Genomic DNA, 13,454 nt, shown 5'->3' on the forward strand with positions numbered 1-13,454 from the left:
TCTCTCTTCTGTCACTAGGTGGCATTGTTGCCTGTGGCATTAGATTGAAAAGGTCAGAGTGAATCCAGACTAGGAGTGGATGGGTTGGCTCAGCCAATTGCTTGGGGATTCTTTGCTCCTTGGCCTGCTATTTATTCAGGAGGATTCAGGTGATCGGGATTCTGTGCCACCCGGACGGCTGTCTCAGTGGACGTGTGTTGTACTGCTCCGGGTTGCTAGCCCAGAAGCCTGAGGCCAATCCCGGGAGCACCTGGCTGCTAGGCTGTCTGAGACCTATCCAGGATTGAAAGAAGCAGCGTGGGGTTGGAGCTTCAGGCCTGGAGCCCAACCAAGTTGCCGAGATTCAGCCGAAAGCGGAACTGAATGGTTGCCAGGGGCAAAGGAGAAACAGTTGCCATAAGGGACGGCCACTCCGGTGGCCAACAGCAAGCGAGGATCAAGGCCAGGGGTAAAGGGGAAGCAGTCGCCTCCAAGGGACAACCACTCCTGTTATTAGGGGCCAGTTTATGGAAATCTGAAGGAGTACCAGAGCAGCCGTTTCACCAGCCGGGGGCGGTGAAGAAGTGGGAAAGCTTCAGAAGAGTGCCAAGCCAGGCACCCAGCGGGTTAGCGTGGGTGAAGCTTGAGGAGTATACAGCGGGATAGCTGTGGAAGAGCTCAGGAGATCCAGTGATGACTGGGATCTTGAAGTCTGGTGAGAGATGGGAGCTCAGTGGGTGAAGATCTACAGTAGGATACTGTGAGATGTGAGAAAAGATCTACAACGGGGGATACTGTGAGTTACGTGTACAGATCTCCATTGGCTGTTCAAAGTTCAGTAGCCATAGGAGACAGCAGTTCTAGAAATACAGTTGCTGCATCCAGCTTAAAGGCCCTCCACCTGTAAATTTGTCTGCCTATTATTTTGTCTCAGAGTCTGCCAATTGCTATTGCATCTGCCTAAGGGTGTCCTGGCCCTAACCCTCTCTCCACCAGTTCTGTTTAAGAGACAATAAATCTCTTTTTCTTGCATTCCAAAAAGTGACTGGCGCTCAATCCTTCTATCTTGCATTACACCCACCATGCCTAGTAACCCACACTGCAAGGAAGGATGTCCGCTCTCCCTGACTCTGGAGGTCACCATTAGGCCTTTGGAGGTCGGGGATGCCGCTACAGAAGCATTTATGGTGTGGGAAGTTGCTGGTTGATAAGAAGTCACTGACTATTTGCTGAAATTCCTGAATGTAATGGGAGAGTGTTATTGTATTATGAGTGTGGGTGTTGTGTTGTGTGTGTCAGACTCTCCCATGTGACGCTCTCATTATAGCTTATTGTGCGAGTACGGGACGGCACTCCAGAAGACATACCTCACTGCCAGTAGGAATGCACAAGCAACTGATTCAGAATGTTCTGCAGAGTGATATCCCCTGACTCCCCTGAGGGTCACCTTACCTTCTTGGCAGTGTTTCTGTCCTTATTACGATCAATCTTCCTGTGTATACAATATCCTACAATTCAATTGTACAATGGGTTAAAGATGTGCCTGTTGTAGAGCCACGCCCATTTTTAAAAGAATGCCCCGCCCCTCTGATCGCCTCCATGTACAAATCAATTTCCACCTTCTCCAGGCATTGCTCAGTTCCTGCAAGACTTGTTCTCCACACTCACTTCTTCTACCTAATACAGTAAGTGCTTTTATTCCTATTACTTATTGATTATTGTACTGATCAGGACATTGATCGCATCAACATTCACTGAGAGTTTATTTTATTTATATTACTTATTGATCATTGTATCGATCAGGACATTGGTCACATCAACATTCACTGAGAGTTTATTTGATTCATATTACTTATTGATCATTGTATCGATCAGGACATTGGTCACATCAACATTCACTGAGAGTTTATTTGATTCATATTACTTATTGATCATTGTATCGATCAGGACATTGACCACATCAACATTCACTGAGAGTTTTTTTTATTATTATTACTTATTAATTATTGTATCATTCAGGATATTGGTGACATCTTCATCCATATTCTCTGAGAGTTTAATTCATTCTAATTACTTATTGATAATTGTATTGTATCGGGACATTGATCTCCATCCACATTCACAAACAATGTATTTCATTATTCTTTATTGATTATTGTATCAATCGGTATATTGATCACATCTCCATCCACATTCACTAAGACTTTTTTTTTTATTATTACTTTTTAATTATTGTATCATTCAGGATATTGATGATATCTTCATTCACATTCACTGAGAGTTTATTCTTTTCTAATAACTTATTGATTATTGTATTCATCAGGACATTGATCACATCTCCATCCACAATCACTGAGACTTTATGTTATTATTATTACTTATTAATTATTGTATCATTCCGGATATTGATCTGAGGTTTTTGTTTTCTTATTACTTATTGTATTTTTTCTACTAGAATTTATTTTATTTGTACTACTTAGAGATCATTGTATCAATTAGGAGATTGATCACATCACCATTCACTAAAATATTACTTTATTCTTATTGCTTATTCATAATTGTATTGATCAGGACATTGATTACATCTCCATCCACAATCACTGAGATATTTTTTTTCGTCTTTCTTATTGGTTATTACTGAGAGTTTATTTTGATCTTATTATGTATTGATAATTGTATGGATCAGGACACTGATCACCTCTCCATCCACATTCACTGAGTGTTTATTTTATTAATATTACTTATTGTATCAATCGGTAAATTGATCACATCTCCATCCATATTCATTAAGACTTTTTTTTATTATTATTACTTTTTTATTACTATATCATTCAGGATATTGACAAAATCTTCATCTATATTCACTGAGAGTTTAATTTATTCTAATTACTTATTGATAATTGTATTAATCTGGACATTGATCACATCTCCATCCCCATTCACTGAGATTTTTTTAATTATTATTACTTATTAATATTGGTGACATCTTCATCCATATTCACTAAGAGTTTAATTTATTCTAATTACTTATTGATAATTTGTATTAATCAGGACATTGATCACATCTCCATCCACATTCACAAAAAATGTATTTCATTATTCTTTATTGATTACTGTTTCAAATCAGGATGTTAATGACATCTCCATCCACATTCACTGAGAGTTTCATTCATTATTATTACTTATTAATTATTGTATCATTTGGGATATTGATGACATCTTCATCTACAATCACTGAGAGTTTAATTTATTCGAATTACATATTGATAATTGTATAGATCAGGACACTAAACACATCTCCATCCACATTCAATAAGACTTTATTTTCTTCAAACTACTTATTGATTATTGTATCGGGACATTGATCACATCTCCATCCACAAAAAATGTATTTCATTATTCTTTATTGATTATTGTATCAGTTGGTATATTGATCACAACTCCTTCCACATTCACTAAGACTTTTTTTTACTATTATTACTTTTTAATTATTGTATCATTCAGGATATTGATGATATCTTCATTCACATTCGCTGAGAGTTTATTTTTTTCTAATAACTTATTGATTATTGTATTGATCAGGACATTGATCACATCTCCATCCGCAATCACTGAGATTATTTTTTTTCATCTTTCTTATTGATTATTACTGAGAGTTTATTTTGATCTTATTATGTATTGATAATTGTATGGATCAGGACACTGATCACCTCTCCATCCACATTTACTGAGTGTTTATTTTATTAATATTACTTATTGTATCAATCCGTATATTGATCCCATCTCCATCCATATTCATTAAGACTTTTTTTATTATTATTACTTTTTTTATTATTGTATCATTCAGGATATTGATGACATCTTCATCCATATTCACTGAGAGTTTCAGTTATTCTAATTACTTATTGATAATTGTATTAATCGGGACATTGATCACATCTCCATCCACATTCATTAAGACTTTTTTTTATTATTATTACTTTTTTATTATTGTATCATTCAGGATATTGATGACATCTTCATCTATATTCACTGAGAGTTTAATTTATTCTAATTAATTATTGATTATTATATTCATCAGGACATTGGTCACATCTCCATCCCCATTCAATGAGAGTTTTTTTTTTTTTTTCTTATTACTTATTTAATTTTTTACTAGAATTAATTTTATTGTACTTAGTGATCAAAACAAAACATACTCTCTTATAGAAGATAGTATTAGCGCTTGATGCAATTAAACATGAATAGACACAATATCTTCATATTCTGCTAAAATAATCTGACAAACTGAAGGCATGTAATACCATTTATCTCTTGAATGTTAAACTCCCAAAAAAAAAGAAAAACATCCAGTGCAGTGAAAAGGGATCAAATGTCCCAAGTCAGCATCCCAGCAGTGGCATATAAATCAATTGCAACCACTGCACAGACTCAGAGACTTCCTATGGATAGTTCATTGTAAGCAGCGGACATCAGTAAAAAGAAAGAAAAAGGATTCTATTCCCTCTGGAGTGCACATATCCAAGGGTCACTACACCTTAACCACATCACCGTGTGAACAGCCCCCTTTGGGTGTAAGCTCACCAGAGGTAAGACATAGACAAGCCTGTCATATCCTTTCTCCCATAGATCGGCTCCTCCGCTGCCAAAGTACCTCAGTCCTCCTCAGTCTGGGTAATTCAATCTCATAGTATTATCATGTAGGAAATAGAAGGGGAGGCTCTCCATAGTGTAAAAACGTTTATTGTAAAAAAAAAAAAAAAACCCAAAGCCCCCCTTTTAAAAAAGTGTTTAGACAGTAAAAAATACAAGACAGCATGACAGGTTCAGTGTCGGCTCACCGCTGGTTAGAGCTTCGAACGCTCCGCCCACCGCGTTGAGTCCCGGGATGACGCTGAGTGTCTCAAGCTGGTAGGGTCGCGTCACGTGCTGACGCGTTTCGTAATTCCGTCTTCAGAGGGCGTGGCCACGCAACACGACTCTACATTTAAATAGCATGGGAGGTGTGTACCTTCAACAACGTCACCCCGAGCGTCATCGGGCTCATTCCCGCCCCTTTGCAGGAGGTAAACAGCTGGCATACAGCGTCCCATCCACTCCTAATAGATCACTCCATATTAGCACTAAGATACTAAGCTAATCCTACCCATGCATTTCGAGTTCACAATGTATTATATAAAATCATTAACATTGAAATTAAATACAATACAAAACAAATTAAAATCAAAATCAACCCTTATGTTAAAACATTAATCCTGACATCCAATCATTCATCCGTTTTATATAAAAGAGAACAGGTTCAACAGAAACGACTAAAGTATCCAGATGAATCGTAGCTATTAAGTATAGTTTCAGTCCAAAATGAACAAAATTCAATAAATAGGTACCCAAAATTTGATCTGATTATAGTAGCTGCTTAATTCGCTAACTACTGGGATACATGCTAAGCCCTTTTTTCAAAAGCGAGCAAAAGATCCCACATGTAAGGTTTAAAAAAAAAAAATACATTTATAAATCTTCCAGCATGCTGGAAAATTTACCTAAAAAACTCTGATGATGGATGTTAATGTAGTATAATTATCAATAGATGTCCATATAAATGGAGAGGGGGAACCCAATAAGCCTAAGTAGCAATGTATAAAGCAGCCATTGATAGGAACCCAATAACGTCAATGATTGCTGATAAAATAGTTCAGGTCTAGTTCAATATTGAGTCCATTCGGGCTAAGTGTGTTGGCCAGAAATATCCACAGTGATTCCCGCTTGGATATCTCTCTGACCATATTGGCTCCTCTCAAAAAAAACCCCAAAGCCCCCCTTATACATATGTGCTTAGACAGTAAAAAATACAAGACAGCATGACAGGTTCAGTGTCGGCTCACCGCTGGTCAGAGCTCCGAATGCTCCGCCCACCGCGATGAGTCCCGGGATGACGCTGCCTGTCTCAAGCTGGTAGGGTCGCGTCACCTCACACTGACGCGTTTCGTAATTCCGTCTTCAGAGGGCGTGGCCACGCCACACAACTCTACATTTAAATGCCGGCGCCGCCGAACGGAGGGGGGGACGAGTGGGGCTTTGATCCCCCGCATCGCTGGACCCTGGGACAGGTAAGTGTCCAATTAAAAGTCAGCAGCTGCAGCATTTGTAGCTGCTGACTTTTAATTTTTTTATTTTTTTTAATGGGCCCTCCTCTTTAAGGACCAGCCTCGTTTTGGATTTTAGGTGTTTGCATGTTTAAAACAGGTTTTTTTGCTATAAAATTACGTAGAACCCCAAAACATTATATATGGTTTTTCTTCTAACACCCTAGAGAATAAAATGTCGGTCATTGCAATACTTTTTTTTTGCACCGTATTTGCGCAGCGGTCTTAAAAGCGCACTTTTTTTGGAAAAAATTCACTTTTTTGAATAAAAAAATAAGACAACAGTAAAGTTAGCCCAATTTTTTTTATATTGTGAAAGATAATGTTACGCCGAGTAAATTGATACCCAACATGTCACACTTCAAAATTGTGCCGGCTTGTGGAATGGCGTCAAACTTTTACCCTCAAAAATCTCCATAGGCGATGTTTAAAAAATTCTACAGGTTGCATATTTTGCGGTACAGAGGAGGTCTAGGGCTAGAATTATTGCTCTCGCTCTACCGGTCATGTCGATACCTCACATGTGTGGTTTGACCACCGTTTTCATATGCGGGCTCTACTCGCATATGCGTTCGTTTCTGTGCGCAAGCTCGTCGGGACGGGGGTTTTTAAAATTTTTTTTTTTAATTTTTATTATTTATTTTACATTATTTTATTTATTTTTACACTGTTTTAAAAAAAATATGTGTCACTTTTATTCCTATTACAAGGAATGTAAACATCCCTTGTAATAGAAAAAAACATGACAGGACCTCTTAAATATGAGATCTAGGGGGGTCAAAAAGACCTCTGATCTCATATTTACACTAAAATGTGATTAAAAAAAAAAAAAAAATGACATTGAAGAGGCGTGGACGGAAGTGACGTTTTGACGCTTCCGCCCAGCAGTGTCATGGAGACAGGTGGGAGCCATCTTAGCCTCACTCATCTCCAGGCACAGCACGGAGAAGGATGCGTTTGCCTCCGCCTCTACTGACGGCTCCAGTAAGCGGCGGAGGGCACCGGATCGCGGCGGGAGGGGGGGCCTCTCCCGCCACCGATAAAAGTGATCTCGCGGCGAATCCGCTGCAGGGATCACTTTTATCTGAAAGCCGGCCGCCGCACGAAAACGGCTAGCTACTGCCATAACAATGATATCCCCGTTCAAAGTTTGGACGTACATCGTCGTGTGGCGGTCGGTAAGTGGTTAATTAGTTCAGCCTGGGTCACATAATCACTATCAAACGTACAGTTACGGCGTATCCGTGTGAATTGCCCTTTAGGTATATTACGTAACCACTGTGGGTGATGCCCACTCTGTGCTGGAATATAACTATTGCGATCTGTACTTTTGAAGAACGCTTTAGTGTACAGCTGGTCTTCTCCTTTCATTACAGTGACGTCCAAATAATGTATCTCTTCCTGACTCCAGTTAAATTCTAGTTTGATATTATTAGTGTTACTGTTTAGCCATTGGGAGTATTCCACTAGCGAGGCCTCGGTGCCCTGCCATATCATAAACAGGTCATCTATGTAACGTTGATAGAAAATTAATTCCTCCCTCCTGTTTCGGTACACCCACTTGTCCTCCCATTCACTCATAAACAAGTTTGCCAGGCTTGGCGCAAACTTTGCACCCATTGCAACGCCAGTATTCTGGCTATAGAAGTTACCAGAAATAGTTATGCGTTAAACAGTAGTCTAAAATCATCCCCAGAAATTTCTTTTGAACACATTCCTTTTACCGAAGGCCCATTTGAGCACCAAAAGGGCATCTTCATGCTGAATTATAGTGTATAAGGACGCCACGTCAGCCGTCACTAGAAATATTTGAGCATCTTTCTGAAAAGATACACTTTTTATCTTCTGATTAAAACTGGCGGTGTCTTTCAAATATGCTTTTGTAGTGGTTACACTGGATTGCAGAAAGTGGTCAAGGTATTCACCTACTCGTGATGTCACAGAATTTATGCCATTGACTATAGGTCTGGCCGGTGGCTTCTCAGGGTCCTTATGGATTTTAGGAAGAGTACAGTATAAATTGTAGGTGTAGCGCTGGTAGATTTGTGATCTACCATCTGATAGGTAAATTTAGTGATTTGCTCGTTAGGGGAGTTAGATTTGCCTCTGTTCCAGCTTGGCTGACGTTGCGTGTGGTTTCACACTGAGCCGGTGGGTGTCGTTGTCACCATGGGTCGGTGTTGGAAGGGCAACGTGTCGAAGCGTATGAGTGCTCCTCTGTCCCGGAGACAACTTGGTGGAGGTGGTCCTCCGAGTTGCATTCTGGGAGAGGGTATTTATGGGACAGACGCCATGTTTTGGGGTTCGTTTTCCAGCCACCTGCTGGCCCTCCTGGCTGACAGGTATGCTTTAGAGTGCTACCTCGTGGTTCTCCGTTCTGGAGGCCCGCACCGCTCCAGCACGTGGGTGGGCCCAGAAGCCTGTCTGGGGCCTACCACAGCAGCCTAGGAATGGTCCTGGGCTGTCTATCCAGAGTGAAGAAGCTGGACAACTGAGGAGATCCCAGGGGAGGACCCGTCATGGAAGGATCATGCAGAGTGCTGGTCTGGAGAGGGGCCTGGTGCCTGGGTTGGAGGACGTATCCTGAAGTAGTTCTACAGGTGTTCACATCTCTCTCTACTCTCACTGAGACTTTATATTATTATTATTGCTTATTAATTATTGTATCATTCAGGATATTGATTTGTTTTCTTATTACTTATTGTATTTTTTCTACTAGAATTTATTTTATTTGTACTACTTAGTGATCATTGAATTTATGAGGACATTGATCACATCACCATCCACAAATAATTTATCTAATTAATTTTTTATTGATTACTGTATCAATCAGGATATTGATGACACATTCATCTACAATTACTGAGAGTTTAATTTATTCTAATTACTTATTTATTATTCAAAACAAATAATGCTGCACCGGTGCTAGAAAACGTATCCAACATGGATCAGACGGAAGATAGAGATATACAAAGTAACATTGTTTATAAACATTGATCAGACAGGAGATAGAGAGATACAAAGTAACATTGTTTATAAACATTGATCAGACAGGAGATAGAGAGATACAAACTAACATTGTTTATAAACATTGATCAGACAGGAGATAGAGAGATACAAAGTAACATTGTTTATAAACATTGATCAGACAGGAGATAGAGAGATACAAAGAAATGTAATCAATGCCCTGATCAATACACTTAGTACTACTTAGTGATCATTGAATCAATGAGGACATTGATCACATCACCATCCACATTCACAAATAATGTATCTTATTCTTTATTGATTACTGTATCAATCAGGATATTGATGACATTTTCATCCACAATTACTGAGAGTTTATTTTATTCTAATTTCTTATTTATTATTCAAAACAAATAATGCTGCACCGGTGCTAGAAAACGTATCCAACATGGATCAGACGGAAGATAGAGATATACAAAGTAACATTGTTTATAAACATTGATCAGACAGGAGATAGAGAGATACAAAGTAACATTGTTTATAAACATTGATCAGACAGGAGATAGAGAGATACAAACTAACATTGTTTATAAACATTGATCAGACAGGAGATAGAGAGATACAAAGTAACATTGTTTATAAACATTGATCAGACAGGAGATAGAGAGATACAAAGTAACATTGTTTATAAACATTGATCAGACAGGAGATAGAGAGATACAAAGTAACATTGTTTATAAACATTGTCCAGACAGGAGATAGAGAGATACAAAGAAATGTAATCAATGCCCTGATCAATACACTTAGTACTACTTAGTGATCATTGAATCAATGAGGACATTGATCACATCACCATCCACATTCACAAATAATGTATCTTATTCTTTATTGATTACTGTATCAATCAGGATATTGATGACATTTTCATCCACAATTACTGAGAGTTTATTTTATTCTAATTTCTTATTTATTATTCAAAACAAATAATGCTGCACCGGTGTTAGAAAACGTATCCAAAATTGATCAGACAGGAGATAGAGAGATACAAAGTAACATTGTTTATAAAAATTGATCAGACAGGAGATAGAGAGATACAAAGTAACATTGTTTATAAACATTGATCAGACAGGAAATAGAGAGATACAAACTAACATTGTTTATAAACATTGGTCAGACAGGAGATAGAGAGATACAAAAAGTAACATTGTTTATAAACATTGATCAGACAGGAGATAGAGAGATACAAAGTAACATTGTTTATAAACATTGATCAGACAGGAGATAGAGAGATACAAAGTAACATTGTTTATAAACATTGATCAGGCAGGAGATAGAGAGATACAAAGTAACATTGTTTATAAACATTGATCAGACAGGAAATAGAGAGATACAAACTAACATTGTTTATAAACATTGGTCAGACAGGAGATAGAGAGATACAAAAAGTAACATTGTTTATAAACATTGATCTGAGGGGCGATAGAGAGATACAAAGTAACATTGTTTATAAATATTGATCAGGCAGGAGATAGAGAGATACAAAGTATTATTGTTTATAAACATTGATCAGACAGGAGATAGAGAGATACAAAGTAACATTGTTTATAAACATTGATCAGGCAGGAGATAGAGAGATACAAAGTATTATTGTTTATAAACATTGATCAGACAGGAGATAGAGAGATACAAAGTAACATTGTTTATAGACATTGATCAGATGGGAGATAGAGAGATACAAAGTAACATTGTTTATAAACATTGATCAGATGGGAGATAGAGAGATACAAAGTAACATTGTTACCATGTTTATAAACATGGTATAAACATGGTATAAACATGGTTTTATAAACATGGTTTGAAGATAAGGAAGGAATGGGTAGGAAGTATATGGCAGCAGTGTCCAAAGGTGGTGAAAAAGGAAAACTAATGCAAAGTCTTTATCAGGCAGCTAGCTGGTGGTGAGGCTTTATTTAAGGGAAGGACTGTCTTAAGCTAGTAGGAGGATTGCTTTATCCTGCTTTAGTTCATAAGTTTGCATTTGTGGACTGTCTGCTTTCCCTTTTATCCTTAGTTCCTCAGTTTAGGCCGATATGTATTCTTCTACTTCTTCTTCTATTCTTTGGTAAAAAAAAAAAAAAATCGCAATAAGCGTATATTAATTGGTTTGCAAAATAGGGGATAGATTTATGGCATTTTTATTATTTTTTTTTTTTTTTATTGGTAATGGCGGTGATGTGCGATTTTTTATCATGACTGCGACATTATGGTGGACACATCGGACACTTTTGACACATTTTTTGGGACCATTGGCATTAATACAGCAATCAGTGCTATACAAATGCATTGATTACTGTAAAAATGTCACTGGCAGTGAAGGGGTTACACACTAGGGGGCGATAAAGGGGTTAATCGTGTTCCCTGGGAGGTGATTCTAACTGAAGGGGGGAGGGGACTGACTACAGGAAGTGACGGATCGTGGTTCCTAGCTAATAGGAACACACGATCTGTCACTCCTCTATAGAACAGAACAGGGAAGTGAGTGTTTACATACACTCGTCCCTATTCTGTGTCTCCTGCTCAGGATCGCTCGTGGCTGGAGGACATCGCGACCGTCCGCCACGAGCATCGGCACCCCCGCTGTGCAGCGGGCGCCTGCTATCCCGACATATAGCTACGACGGCTGGCGCAGGGGAGCCAACCTGCCGGCGGCTGGTCGGGAAGCGTTTAAAGCTTGAGCTTTCCTATCGGCGTGACTGAATCTGTCTGCATATATCTATCTGCCTCTACCTGCACAAGCGCAAAGCTGCTTACTACTCGCCTGTACAACTTTTGTACCGCTTGAGGAAATTCATGCAATTATGCCGCGTACACTCGGTTGGATTTTCCAGACGGGAAAATGTTGGATGTGAGCTTGTTGGCGGAGAGTCCGACCGTGTGTAGGCTCCATCGGAAATTTGCTGTCGGACTTTCCCCCCAACAAATGTTTGAGAGCAGGTTCTCGAATTTTCCGCCAACAAAACTTCGTTGTCGGAAGGTCCGATCGCGTGCACGCAAGTCCGTCGCACAAAAGTGCCACGCATGCTCGGAATCAAGCAGAAAGGAGCCGCGCTGACTATTGAACTTCATTTTTCTCGGCTCGTCGCACGTCTTGTACGTCACCGCGTTCGTAATTGTTGGCCAACGTTTGTGTGACCGTGTGTATGCAAGACAAGTTGGAGCCAAACAACCTTCGAAACAAAAATTCGCGGTTTTGTTGGCGGAAAGTCCGATCATGTGTGCGGGGCATAAGACTTGTACTCTGGTATAACAACTAAAAAACCACTCATGAAATACTTGAATATCTGCTGTATTCCTACCCGTACATTCACCTGCTGTTCATACCTGAACTATCTGCATTACCAACGAGGAAGCAAATAAGGAAGAACAATGACTAACCCATAGGGGCTGTTTTGTCTTGGTCTGTGGGGCGTCTGAACTCACATTCCCTCAAGAAGTGGAAATTTGAAATATGTGAATTATATATACCAATATTGGCCTGTTTCCATGTTCAAGCAAGGTGCTTGCTGTGTACTTACACAACTACATACCAGCCAGCCAAATAACTTTATGAAGATGATGTTTATATTTGAATGGATATCTGAACAACAATCACAACTACCTAACTATCCGTCAGCATTTATATCTCTTTGCAGTTCTACTTGCATTCCTACCTCCTTAACCCTTTCATGGCTAATGCAGCGTACACATACGGTCGGACTTTTCGACCGGACTTGTCCGCCGGACGCCGACGGATCAAATCCAGTCGTGTGTGGGCTTCACCGGACCTTCAGCAGATACCTGTACGTTGCCCTTTAAGAGGCGGCCTGCGGGCGTGCTCTCGCGCGACCCCGCCGCAAGCTCCGTGAATGTGATCGCAGGTCCCGCGGACTCGATGTCCGCGGGGATACGCGCGATCGTCTCACGGAGAGGAAGAACAGGGAAATTCTGATGTACACAAGCATCTCCCGTTCTGCCTAGTGACAGGACACTGATCTCTGCTCCCTGTAATTGGGAGAGGTGATCAGTGTCGTGTCTCACATAGCCACTCCCCCTCACAGTTAAAATCACTCCTTAGGACACACTTAACCCCTTCTCTGCCCCCTAGTGGTTAACCCCTTCGCTGCCAGTGTCATATACACAGGAATCAATGCATTTGTATAGCACTGATTGCTGTATAAATGACAATGGTCCCAAAAATGTGTCAAAAATGTCCGATGTGTCCGCCATAATGTTGCAATCCTGATAAAAATTGCAGATCGCCGCCATTACTAGTAAAAAAAATTTTTTAAAAATGCCATAAAACTATCCCCTAGTTTGTAGACGCTA

General features: G+C 39.6%; 1 protein-coding gene across 1 annotated transcript in view; it reads left to right on the top strand.

Annotated features, from left to right (window-relative positions):
• The first annotated feature begins 964 nt into the window (after positions 1 to 964).
• The window catches only part of LOC141133765 (phospholipid scramblase 1-like), a 74,466-nt gene continuing 61,976 nt past the window's right edge, over positions 965 to 13,454 (top strand). The window contains exon 1 of the mRNA XM_073623317.1: positions 965 to 1,664. The gene's annotated coding sequence lies outside the window, so the exon portion shown is untranslated. The remainder of the gene's footprint in view (positions 1,665 to 13,454) is intronic.

The sequence above is a fragment of the Aquarana catesbeiana genome, linkage group LG03, assembly GCF_042186555.1.
Source record: "Aquarana catesbeiana isolate 2022-GZ linkage group LG03, ASM4218655v1, whole genome shotgun sequence".
Taxonomy (NCBI): Eukaryota; Metazoa; Chordata; class Amphibia; order Anura; family Ranidae; genus Aquarana; species Aquarana catesbeiana.